The sequence below is a fragment of the Anas platyrhynchos genome, chromosome 31, assembly GCF_047663525.1.
Source record: "Anas platyrhynchos isolate ZD024472 breed Pekin duck chromosome 31, IASCAAS_PekinDuck_T2T, whole genome shotgun sequence".
NCBI lineage: Eukaryota > Metazoa > Chordata > Aves > Anseriformes > Anatidae > Anas > Anas platyrhynchos.
This window is the reverse complement of record NC_092617.1, coordinates 1,747,501-1,760,000: the sequence shown is the minus strand read 5'-3', so window position 1 is coordinate 1,760,000 and position 12,500 is coordinate 1,747,501.

The window sequence follows — 12,500 nt, the reverse complement described above, 5'->3', positions numbered from 1 at the left end:
AAACTCCTTCGCGCGGGTAGACCTGGCAACCTCAGGAGGACACGGGGAGACCCGCCGGCCGGGAACCAACACCGCCGGCCCGCCTTCCTTCGCTTTTCGAGCGGGCCCTTCCGGCACTTTTCGGACCTTTTCGGGCTTTTTCGGACCTTTCCGGGAATTTCCGACGCTTTCCGCGCCATCGGAACCGCTCGGGAACCGCTCGACCCACCGACGGGCGCGCGCCTTCGCAAACGCGCGCGCGCGCGCGCTCCCGTCGCTGCCGGGCAGACCCCAACGCCGTTCTCGCGGCCGGACCTGCAGCGACCCCTACAGGTCGCCAACCGGCAAAACAAACATGGCGACCGCGGCCGGGTAGACCTGGCGGCTGCTGTCCGCAGCACTTGTACAAGGCGCCCGCGGCCCCCCCGAGCCGGGGAACACCTGCCGGCCGGGAACCAACCCCGCCGTCGTTTCCCTAGCAGGGCTCTGCTTTGTCTTGCTCAGCTTTCATCCGCATTGCTCTGCTCTCCTGTGCTGTGCTAGGCTTCCTTTGGAGACTGTCTCGCTGATTTTGCTGCCGAGTCGATTGGTAAATTTATGAACGCATAAACCGTCAGACACAGAACTTGGCCTCCCCGCAGCCCAGCCACTGTCCCCTCAGAACTGGCGCGTGTGGGCAGCAGGCCTGGCCAGCCGACATGGTCCATTCTTTGTCCCCAGCCATGCAGCGAGCTGCCAGGTGGGCCCCACTGCTCGTTGTGTGTCTGAGGTTCTTAAAGACAGTAAGTAACTACATGATTCCCACAACAACGGTGGAAGAAATCCACAACAACAACAACAACAACAAAATAGATAGAGATATATAAAACCAGCTAAGGCAAGACATGGTTCTTGCCCACCGTCACGGTGCACCAGGAGCTGTGAAGGAGGCTGGGGAGAGGGCGATCAGGGTACAGTCACTGTCCAAGTCTGGCTGCCACCTGCACACAACATGAGGGCCCTCCGGTCTGCCCCCCACAGACACTTGGAACCCAAAGGAGGGCTGGCCGCCAGCTCGCTACGTTCGCTTTGCTTCTCTTTGTTTTGCCTTGCTCCGCTTTGCTTTGCTCTTCCTGGCACAGTTTTGCTTTCCCATCCCTCCTTTCCTCTGCTGTTCTTGCCCCAGCTTTGCTTTGCTTTGCCTCAGATTGTTTTGCTGTTTCTTTCCTGAAAATGCTTTGCTTTTCCTTGTGCTACGTTCCCTTGCTCTGCTTTGACTTGCTCGGCTTTCCCTTCCCTGGCCATGCTTTCCTTGGTTTAGTTTTGGGTTATAGACCTGGCACTGCTTTGCTTTTCCTACCCCTGCTGTGCTTTGCCTTGCCTCAAACTGCTTTGCTTTGCTTTGTTTGCTTTGTCTTCCCTGGTTATGCTTTGCTTTTCCTGGTGCTACTTTCCTTTGCTCAGCTTTGCCTTCCCTGGCCATGCTTTGTTTTGCTTTATGGGGCCATGCTTTCCTTTTTTTACCTTTGCCTTGCTCTCTTTTGCCTCACCTGCTCCTGCTCTCACTTCTATTTTCAGGACATGCTTACCTTTGTTTTGCTTTGCTTTGCTTTATATTTCTGGCATTGCTTTGCTTTTCCTTCTCTGCTCTGCTTAGCTTCTCTTAACCCGGCTCTGATTTGCCTTACCTCGAAATTTTTCGCTTTGTTGTGTTTATTTTAAAGGTGTTTTTTTGTTTGTTTGCTTGTTTGTTCATTTTTTCTTTTTTTTTTTATTTATTTTCACTTCTTTCTCTTTCCTGGCACTGCTTTGCTTTCCCTTTTGCTACTTTCCTTAGCTCTGCTTTGCCTTCCCTGGCCTTCCTTTCGTTTGCTTTATCAGGCCATGTTTTCCTTTGTTTAGCTTTGCTTTGCTCTGCTTTGCTTTGCCTTTCATCTTTTATTCGTTTTTCTTTTTTTTTAATTAATTAATTAAATAAATAAATTATTTATTTATTTATTTATTTCATGTTCCTTGCATGATTTGTTTTCGTTTTGGACCTATCTGATGTGTTTTTACAGGCCGTGCTTTGCTTTTCCAGGCCCTGGTGGTCACTGTTTTTCCCTATGCCTAGCAGGGCTTTTCATTTTCTTGCTCAGCTTTCATCCGCATTGCCTTCCTCTCCTGTGCTGTGCTAGGCTTCCTTTGGAGACTGTCTCACTGATTTTGCTGCTGAGTCGATTGGTAAATTTATGAACACATAAACCATCGGAAACAGAACTTGGCCTCCCCGCAGTCCAGCGACTGTCCACTCGGAACTGGCACGTGTGGGCAGCAGGCCTGGCCAGCCGACATGGTCCATTCTTTGTCCCCAGCCATGCGGCGAGCTGCCAGGTGGGCCCCACTGCTAGTTGTGTGTCTGAGGTTCTCGACGACAGTAAGTAACTACATGATTCCCACAACTACGGTGGAAGAAATCCACAACAACAACAACAACAACAACAACAACAACAACAACAACAAAGCAGATAGAGATATATAAAATGTCACGGTGGACTAGGAGCTGTGAAGGAGGCTGGGGAGAGGGCGATCAGGGTACAGCCACTGTCCAAGTCTGGCTGCCACCTGTACACAAAATGGAGGCCCTCCGGTCTCCCCCCCACAGCCACCTGGAATCCAAAGGAGGGCTGGCCGCCAGCTCGCTACGTTCGCTTTGCTTCTCTTTGTATTGCCTTGCTCTGCTTTGCTTTGCTCTTCCTGGCACAGTTTTGCTTTCCCATACCTCCTTTCCTCTGCTGTTCTTGCCCCGGCTTTGCCTCAGATTGCTTTGCTTTTTCTTTCCTGAAAATGTTTTGCTTTTCCTTGTGCTACATTCCTTTGCTCTGCTTTGACTTGCTCAGCTTTGCCTTCCCTGGCCGTGCTTTGTTTTGCTTTATGGGGCCATGCTTTCCTTTTTTTACCTTTGCCTTGCTCTCTTTTGCCTCACCTGCTCCTGCTCTCACTTCTATTTTCAGGCCATGCTTGCCTTTGTTTTGCTTTACTTTGTATTCCTGGCACTGCTTTGCTGTTCCTTTTGCTACTTTCTTTTGTTCTGCTTTGCCTTGCCTGGCCATGCTTTCCTTTGCTTTGCTTTGTATTCCTGGCATTGCTTTGCTTTTCCTTCTCTGCTCTGCTTAGCTTCTCTTAACCCTGCTCTGATTTGCCTTACCTCCAACTTTTTCACTTTGTTGTGGTTTTTATTGCTGTTTTTTTTGTTTTGTTTGTTTGTTTGGTTTTCTTCGTTATTTATTTATTTATTTATTTATTTATTTATTTATTTTCACTTCTTTCTCTTTCCTGGGACTGCTTTGCTTTTCCTGGTGCTACTTTCCTTTGCTGAGCTTTGCCCTCCCTGGCCTTGCTTTTTTTTTTTTTTTTTTTTTTTTTTTTTTTATAGGTCCATGCTTTCCTTTGTTTAGCTTTGCTTTCCTCTACTTTGTTCTGCTTTGCTATGCCTTTCCTGGTCATGCTTTGCATTTTTTTTTTTTTATTTTTATTTGATGTTCAATTCCATGCTTTCTGTTTTCCTTTTATGTCTTTTTCTTGTGTTTTCTCTGGCCGTGCTTTGCTTTTCCAGGCGCTGGATGTCATTGCTTTTCCCTATTGTCGTGGTTCCGCTCGAGTGGGCAGCTGAGCTCCACCACAGCCGCTCTCTCACTCCCCCTCCTCAAAGAGGAATGGGGAGAAAATCTGTGAAAGGGGCTCAAGGATTGGGATAAGGACGAGAAAATCACGCAATAATTAGTGTAACGGGCAAAACAGACTCAGCATAAGAAGACAGATAGTAAGATTTATTGCTCATTACTAACAAGCTAGAGAAGTGAGAAACAAAGGAAAGAAACCAAAAGCACCTCCCCCCCCATCCACCCTCTTCCACCTCCTCCCCCCGAGCGGCGCAGGGGAACGGGGGAATGGGGGTTATGGTCAGTCTACAGCACTTCTTCTCTGCCGCTCCTTCTTGGTCACTCTCGTCCCCTGTGCTGTGGGGTCCCACCCACGGGATGCAGTCCTTGACGAACTGATCCGGCGTGGGCTTCCCACAGGCAGCAGCTCTTCCAGAACTGCTCCAGATATGGGTCCGTACCACGGGGTCCATCCCTCAGGAGAAAACTGCTCCAACCCGGCTCCCCTACGGGCAGCAGCTCCTGCCAGATCACCTGCTCCTGCGTGGTCTCCTCTCCACGGGCTACAGGTCCGGCCCGGAATCTGCTCCGGCAGGGGTCTTCCACAGGCGGCAGCCTCCATCGGTGCAGGGCCACCTGCTCCACCGTGGTCTCCTCCACGGGCTGCAGCGTTGGAACCCTGCTCCACCGTGGTACTCCATGGGCTGCAGGGGGACATCCTGCTTCACCATGGTCCTCACCACAGGCCGCAGGGGACTTCTGCTCCGGCGCCTGGAGCACCTCTCCCCCTCCTTCTACACTGACCTTGGCACCTGCAAGGCTGTTTCTCACTCCCTTGACTCTCCCGGCTGCTGTGGCGCAGCAATTTTTCCCTGTCTTAAATATGCTCTCACAGAGGCGCAAAACAACATCGCTTATTGGCTCAGATCTGGAAAAAAATGGGGCCCTTCCCAAACATGGGGCGGCTTCTAGATCTTTCTCACAGAAACCACCCCTATGGCCCCCTGCTACCAAAACCTTGCCATGTAAACCCACTACACCTATGCCGCTAGGTCTTTTCCCTAGCAGGGCTTTGCTTTGTCTTGCTCAGCTTTCATCCGCATTGCTCTGCTCTCCTGTGCTGTGCTAGGCTTCCTTTGGGGACTGTCTCGCTGATTTTGCTGCCGAGTCGATTGGTAAATTTATGAACGCATAAACCGTCAGAAACAGAACTTGGCCTCCCCGCAGCCCAGCCACTGTCCCCTCAGAACTGGCGCGTGTGGGCAGCAGGCCTGGCCAGCCGACATGGTCCATTCTTTGTCCCCAGCCATGCGGCGAGCTGCCAGGTGGGCCCCACTGCTCGTTGTGTGTCTGAGGTTCTCGACGACAGTAAGTAACTACATGATTCCCACAACTACGGTGGAAGAAATCCACAACAACAACAACAACTACAAAATAGATAGAGATATATAAAACCAGCTAAGGCAAGACATGGTTCTTGCCCACCGTCACGGTGGACCAGGAGATGTGAAGGAGGCTGGGGAGAGGGCGATCAGGGTACAGCCACTGTCCAAGTCTGGCTGCCACCTGCACACAACATGAGGGCCCTCCGGTCTGCCCCCCACAGACACTTGGAACCCAAAGGAGTGCTGGCTGCCAGCTCGCTACGTTCGCTTTGCTTCTCTTTGTTTTTCCTTGCTCCGTTTTGCCTTGCTATGTTTTGCCTTTTCTGGCCATGTTTTGCTTTTTTTTTTTTTTTTTTTTTTTTTAATTGTTCATTGCATTCTTTTGTTTTCCTTTTGGACCTTTTTAACGTGTTTTTAGAGGCCGTGCATTTCTTTTCCAGGCCGTGCTTGTCATTGCTTTTCCCTATGCCGCTAGGTCTTTTCCCTAGCAGGGCTTTGCTTTGTCTTGCTCAGCTTTCATCCGCATTGCTCTGCTCTCCTGTGCTGTGCTAGGCTTCCTTTAGAGACTGTCTCACTGATTTTGCTGCCGAGTCGATTGGTAAATTTATGAACGCATAAACCGTCAGACACAGAACTTGGCCTCCCCGCAGTCCAGCGACTGTCCCCTTGGAACTGGAGGCTGGGTGCAGCAGGCCTGGCCAGCCGACATGGTCCATTCTGTGTCCCCAGCCATGCGGCGAGCCGTCAGGGGACCCCTAAGTGCTACTCGTGTGGTGATAGTGTTCAGTGAGAATTTCAACGAGAATATGTAACTACGTGATTCCCACAAGTACGGTGGTAGAAATCCACAACAAACAACAAAAAAATGTATATAGATATAAAACCAGCTAAAGCAAGACATGGCTCTTGCCGGGTGTCACGGTGGACTAGGAGCTGTGAAGAAGGCTGAGGAGCGGGCGATCGGGGTACAGCCACTGTCCAAGTCTGGCTGCCACCTGTACACAACATGGAGCCCTCCGGTCTGCCCCCCACAGACACTTGGAACCCAAAGGAGTGCTGTCCGCCAGCTCGCTACGTTCGCTTTGCTTCTCTTTGTTCTGCCTTGCTTTGCTTTGCTTTGCTCTTCCTGGCACAGTTTTGCTTTCCCATCCCTCCTTTCCTCTGCTGTTCTTGCCCCTGCTTTGCCTCAGAGTGTTTTGCTCTTTCTCTCCTGGAAATACTTTGCATTTCCTTGTGCTACTTTCCTTTGCTCTGCTTTGACTTGCTCAGCTTTCCCTTCCCTGGCCATGCTTCCAGTTGCTTTATCAGGCCATGCTTTCCTTGGTTTAGCTTTGGTTTATAGACCTGGCACTGCTCTGCCTTTCCTACCCATGCTGTGCTTTGCCTTGCCTCAAACTGCTTTGTTTTCATTTGTTTGCTTTGTCTTTCCTGCTTACGCTTTGCTTTCCCTTTTGCTACTTTCCTTAGCTCTGCTTTGCCTTCCCTGGCCTTGCTTTCGTTTGCTTTATCAGGCCATGTTTTCCTTTGTTTAGCTTTGCTTTGCTCTGCTTTGCTTTGCTTTGCCTTTCATCTTTTATTCGTTTTCCTTTTTTTTTTTTAATTTATTTATTTATTTATTTATTTATTTATTTATTTATTTATTTCATGTTCCTTGCATGATTTGTTTTCATGTTGGACCTATCTGATGTGTTTTTACAGGCCGTGCTTTGCTTTTCCAGGCCCTGGTGGTCACTGTTTTTCCCTATGCCTAGCAGGGCTTTTCCTTGTCTTGCTCAGCTTTCATCCGCATTGCCTTCCTCTCCTGTGCTGTGCTAGGCTTCCTTTGGAGACTGTCTCACTGATTTTGCTGCCGAGTCGGTTGGTAAATTTATGAACACATAAACCGTCAGACACAGAACTTGGCCTCCCCGCAGTCCAGCGACTGTCCACTCGGAACTGGCGCGTGTGGGCAGCAGGCCTGGCCAGCCGACATGGTCCATTCTTTGTCCCCAGCCATGCGGCGAGCTGCCAGGTGGGCCCCACTGCTCGTTGTGTGTCTGAGGTTCTCGACCACAGTAAGTAACTACATGATTCCCACAACTACGGTGGAAGAAATCCACAACAACAACAACAACAACAACAACAACAACAACAACAAAAACAGATAGAGATATATAAAACGTCACGGTGGACTAGGAGCTGTGAAGGAGGCTGGGGAGAGGGCGATCAGGGTACAGCCACTGTCCAAGTCTGGCTGCCACCTGTACACAAAATGGAGGCCCTCCGGTCTCCCCCCCCACAGCCACCTGGAATCCAAAGGAGGGCTGGCCGCCAGCTCGCTACGTTCGCTTTGCTTCTCTTTGTATTGCCTTGCTCTGCTTTGCTTTGCTCTTCCTGGCACAGTTTTGCTTTCCCATACCTCCTTTCCTCTGCTGTTCTTGCCCCGGCTTTGCCTCAGATTGCTTTGCTTTTTCTTTCCTGAAAATGTTTTGCATTTCCTTGTGCTACTTTCCTTTGCTCTGCTTTGACTTGCTCAGCTTTCCCTTCCCTGGCCATGCTTCCGGTTGCTTTATCAGGCCATGCTTTCCTTGGTTTAGCTTTGGTTTATAGACCTGGCACTGCTCTGCCTTTCCTACCCATGCTGTGCTTTGCCTTGCCTCAAACTGCTTTGCTTTGCTTTGTTTGCTTTGTCTTTCCTGGTTACGCTTTGTTTTTCCTTTTGCTACTTTCCTTAGCTCTGCTTTGCCTTCCCTGGCCTTGCTTTCATTTGCTTTATCAGGTCATGTTTTCCTTTGTTTAGCTTTGCTTTGCTCTGCTTTGCTTTGCCTTCAATCTTTTATTCTTTTTTCTATTTTTTTTTTTTAATTAATTAATTTATTTATTTATTTCATGTTCCTTGCATGATTTGTTTTCATGTTGGACCTATCTGATGTGTTTTTACAGGCCGTGCTTTGCTTTTCCAGGCGCTGGTGGTCACTGCTTTTCCCTATGCCTAGCAGGGCTTTTCCTTGTCTTGCTCAGCTTTCATCCGCATTGCCTTCCTCTCCTGTGCTGTGCTAGGCTTCCTTTGGAGACTGTCTCACTGATTTTGCTGCTGAGTCGGTTGGTAAATTTATGAACACATAAACCGTCAGACACAGAACTTGGCCTCCCCGCAGTCCAGCGACTGTCCACTCGGAACTGGCACGTGTGGGCAGCAGGCCTGGCCAGCCGACATGGTCCATTCTGTGTCCCCAGCCATGCGGCGAGCTGCCAGGTGGGCCCCACTGCTCGTTGTGTGTCTGAGGTTCTCAACGACAGTAAGTAACTACATGATTCCCACAACTACGGTGGAAGAAATCCACAACAACAACAACAACAACAACAACAAAATAGATAGAGATATATAAAACTAGCTAAGGCAAGACATGGTTCTTGCCCACCGTCACGGTGCACCAGGAGATGTGAAGGAGGCTGGGGAGAGGGCGATCAGGGTACAGCCACTGTCCAAGTCTGGCTGCCACCTGTACACAACATGGAGCCCTCCGGTCTCCCCCCCACAGACACTTGGAACCCAAAGGAGTGCTGGCCGCCAGCTCGCTACGTTCGCTTTGCTTCTCTTTGTATTGTCTTGCTCCGCTTTGCTTTGCTCTTCCTGGCACAGTTTTGCTTTTCCATACCTCCTTTTCTCTGCTGTTCTTACCTCAGATTGCTTTGCTTTTTCTCTCCTGGAAATGCTGTGTTTTTCCTTGTGCTACTTTGCTTTACTTTGCTTTGCTTTGCTTTGCTTTGCTTTGCTTTGCTTTGCTTTGCTTTGCTTTTTCTTTCCTGGGCCTGCTACGTTTTTACTTGTGCGGTCATGCTTTATTTTTTATTTCTTTGCTTCGTGTTCCTGTCAGTGCTTTGCTTTACCTTCTCTGCTCTTCTGTACCTTTCTTAGCCTTGCTGTGCTTTGCTTTGACTCAAACTGCTTTCTTTCCTTGGCTTTCCCTTTCCTGGCACCGCTTTGTTTTTCCCCGTGCTCCTTTCCTTAGCTTTGCCGTCTTTATGAATGCATAAACAAGTTCATGAAACTTGTTTATGAACACATAGAAAAGTTAGCCGGCCTGCAGCCCGACAGCTGTCCCCTCGGAGCTGGCGGGCAGGGACAGGGATCTGGCTACCGGGCCAGGTCTATTTTGTTGCCCACCGTTGTCCGGAGAGCCACCAGGTGGGCTCTGTTGCTATTCGTCTGGGGAGGGGTGTGGGTTGAGAACAACAATAAATAACTACTCGATTCCTAAAACTAAAGGGGGAAACAGATGGAGAAAATACTATTATTATTACTACTACTACTACTATTTTTATTACGTTTTAATGATACTTATTTCTATTACTATTTAATACTTTTATTTCTAATAGCTTTTTAGTAGTATATAATAATAATAATAATAATAATAATAATAATGACAATAACAATTTATATAATGATAAGCAGCTAAAGCAAACCAGCCAGGCAGCCAGCCAAACTGAGTGGCACAGGTGGGGAGCCGTTCACGGCCGAGCAGGAGCCTCTGATGTCAGAGCGAGAGGCGGCCCGAGGCAACCGGGGGCCGCTGCCACACCCTGGCCTTCTCAAACGCCCAGCTCCCCATAACCCAGCGATTTCGACTGACGCTAAGTTAACTACGCATTTTGTTTTGGCAGCACCGTTTTGCTTTGCTTTGCTTTCCCTGGCCCTGCGTTGCTTTGCTTTGCTTTGTATTCGTGGCACTGCTTCGCTTTTCCTGGCCCTCTTTTACTTTGGTTTTTCTGTTCCTCACCATGCTTTGCTTTTTCTGGCCTCGCTTTGTTTCGTTTTGCTTGACTTTGTATTCGTGACACCGTTTTTCTTTCCCTGGACCTCCTTTGCTTTGGTTTCTCTCGCCCTTCTTTGTTTTGCTTTTGCTGGCCCTGCCTTGCTTTGTTTTGCTTTACGTTGTATTCAAGACACCGCTTTTCTTTTCCTGGACCTCTTTTGCTTTGGTTTTTCTCGCCTTTCTTTGTTTTGCTTTTGCTGGCCCTGCCTTGCTTTGTTTTGCTTTACGTTGTATTCAGGACACCGCTTTTCTTTCCCCCACCCCCCAGGAAATCCTTAGCTTAGTTTTTTTTTTTTTTTTTTTTTTTTCCTCACCCTTCTTTGTTTTGCTTTTGCTGGCCCTACCTCGCTTTGTTTTGCTTTAGTTTGTATTCGTGACACCACTTTTCTTTTCCTGGACCTCTTCTGCTTTGGTTTTTCTTGCCCTGCTTCGTTTTGCTTTTCCCGGCCCTTCTTGGCTTTGCTTTTCCTTTTGCCTTTTTCTTTTCCCTGGCAGGGCTATGCTTTGTCTCGCTCCGCTTTCCGTTGCATTGCTCAGCTCTGCTTTGCCGTGCTAGGTAGGCTTCTTTTGCAGACCGTCGCACCGATTTGGGCGATGAGTCGATCGGTGTATTGACGAAGGCATAAACCCTCAGGCGCACACCGTGGCCTCCCCGCAGCCCGACGACTGTCCCCTGGGAGCTGGAGGGTGGGGACAGGAAGCCTGGCCACCCACCCAGCACGGTCTATTCCTCATCCCCCGCTGTTCGGCGAGCCGCCAGGTGGGTCCCGCTGCTGCTGTTCGTCTGGGGATGGGGTTGGGTGAGGTTTTTTAGGACGATAAGTGACATTACACGATTCCCAATGATTTTGGTTCGTTTTGCTTTGCTTTACTTTTCCTTGCTTTACTTTTCGTTGCTCTTCCCCGCTTTGCTTTTCCTGCACCTGCTTCGACATGCTTTCCTTAGAACTGCCTATTTTTGGGGGGTTTTGGTTTGTATTCCCGGCACCGAATCCTTTTCTTTGCTCTGCTTTGCTGTTCCTACTCTGCTTTGCTTTTTTGCTCTGTTGATGTGTTTACACACTCGGGAACGCTGGGTCACCTCATTCGGCCTCCCCGCAGCCCGCCAACCGTCCCTTCGCAGCTGGCAGGTGGGGGTGTGGGGGTCGGCCACCCAGCCAAGTCTATTCCAGTACCCCTGCTGACTGGGGAGCCGCCACCTGAGCTCAACTGCCATTTGCCTGAGGAGGCGGGGGGGGGGGGGGGGAGGAGGGGGGAGGAGGAGGGGGAGCTGAGGAGTGGAGGGGGGGGGGAGGTTTTGAAAGACGGTAAGGAATGACAGGATTCCTAAAGCTACAGCAGAAAACAGGCAACGGAACAAACTAATAACAAACATAAAGATAACAGCATTTATTTTCCAAAGCAGCTAAAGCAAAGCGGCCAGGCAGTCAGCCGCACTGAGTGGCACAGGTGGCGAGCCTCTCGCGGCCGAGCAAGAACCTCTGACGTCAGAGCGAGCGGCGGCCCGAAGCAGCCGGGGTCCGCTCTCTCCCCCCGCCCCCTCCCCTCCTCGTGGAGCCACCAGGTCTACTTCTCCCTCCTCCTCCCCGCTGTCTCCCCCCCCCCCCCCCCCCCCTTCCCCCTCCCCGCCTCGTGGAGCCACCAGGTCTACTTCTCCCTCCTCCTCCCCGCTCCCCCCGCCCCCTCCCTCCTCGTGGAGCCACCAGGTCTACTTCTCCCTCCTCCTCCCCGCTGTCTCCCTCCCCCTTCCCCCTCCCCTCCTCGTGGAGCCACCAGGTCTACTTCTCCCTCCTCCTCCCCGCTGTCTCCCCCCCCGCCCCCTCCCTCCTCGTGGAGCCACCAGGTCTACTTCTCCCTCCTCCTCCCCGCTCTCCCCCCCCCCCCCCCCCGCCCCCTCCCGCCTCGTGGAGCCATCAGGTCTACCCCGCCGTCACGGCCATCGGTCTAGCCATCACGGCCACTGCTAGAGGGCGGCCAGTGATGAGAGTAAGAAGTCTGGAAGGCAAGCTTCATTTACTTTGGCATGAAATGATAGCCCCCTGCTATCATTGTCAGGTGGACACAACAAAAGCCCCTTCTCTCTGCCCACCTGTCGTGGTTTAACCCGGCCGGCAGCTAAACACCACGCAGCCGTTCGCTCACCCTCCCCCCTCCCTCTCTGGGACGGGGGAGAGAAATGGGGAGTGAAGCCCGTGAGTTGAGATAAAGACAGTTTAATAAGACAGGAAAATAATAATAACAAAATAATAATAACAATAATAATAATAATGATACAATGGTGATAATACGAAAGTAATAGTATGTACAAACAAGTGATGCACAATGCAATTGCTCACCACCCGCTGACCGATGCCCAGCCTAACCCTGAGCAGTCCGGCCCCCTCCCCCCAGCTAGCCACCCCTATATATTGTTTAGCATGACGTCAGATGGTATGGAATACCCCTTTGGCTAGTTTGGGTCACCTGTCCTGGGTCTGTCCCCTCCCAGCTCTTACTGCACCCCCAGCCTGCCCGTTGGCAGGACAGAGCAAAAGGCTGAGATGTCCTTGGCTTAGTATAAGCACTGCTCTGCAACAATTAAAGCATCGGCGTGTTATCAGCACTCTTCTCATCCTAAGCCAAAACACAGCATTCCACCAGCTACTAGGAAGAAAATTAATTCTGTGCTAACTGAAACCAGGACACCACCCCCTAACCTCGCACCTTTGAGTGTCCCCTTG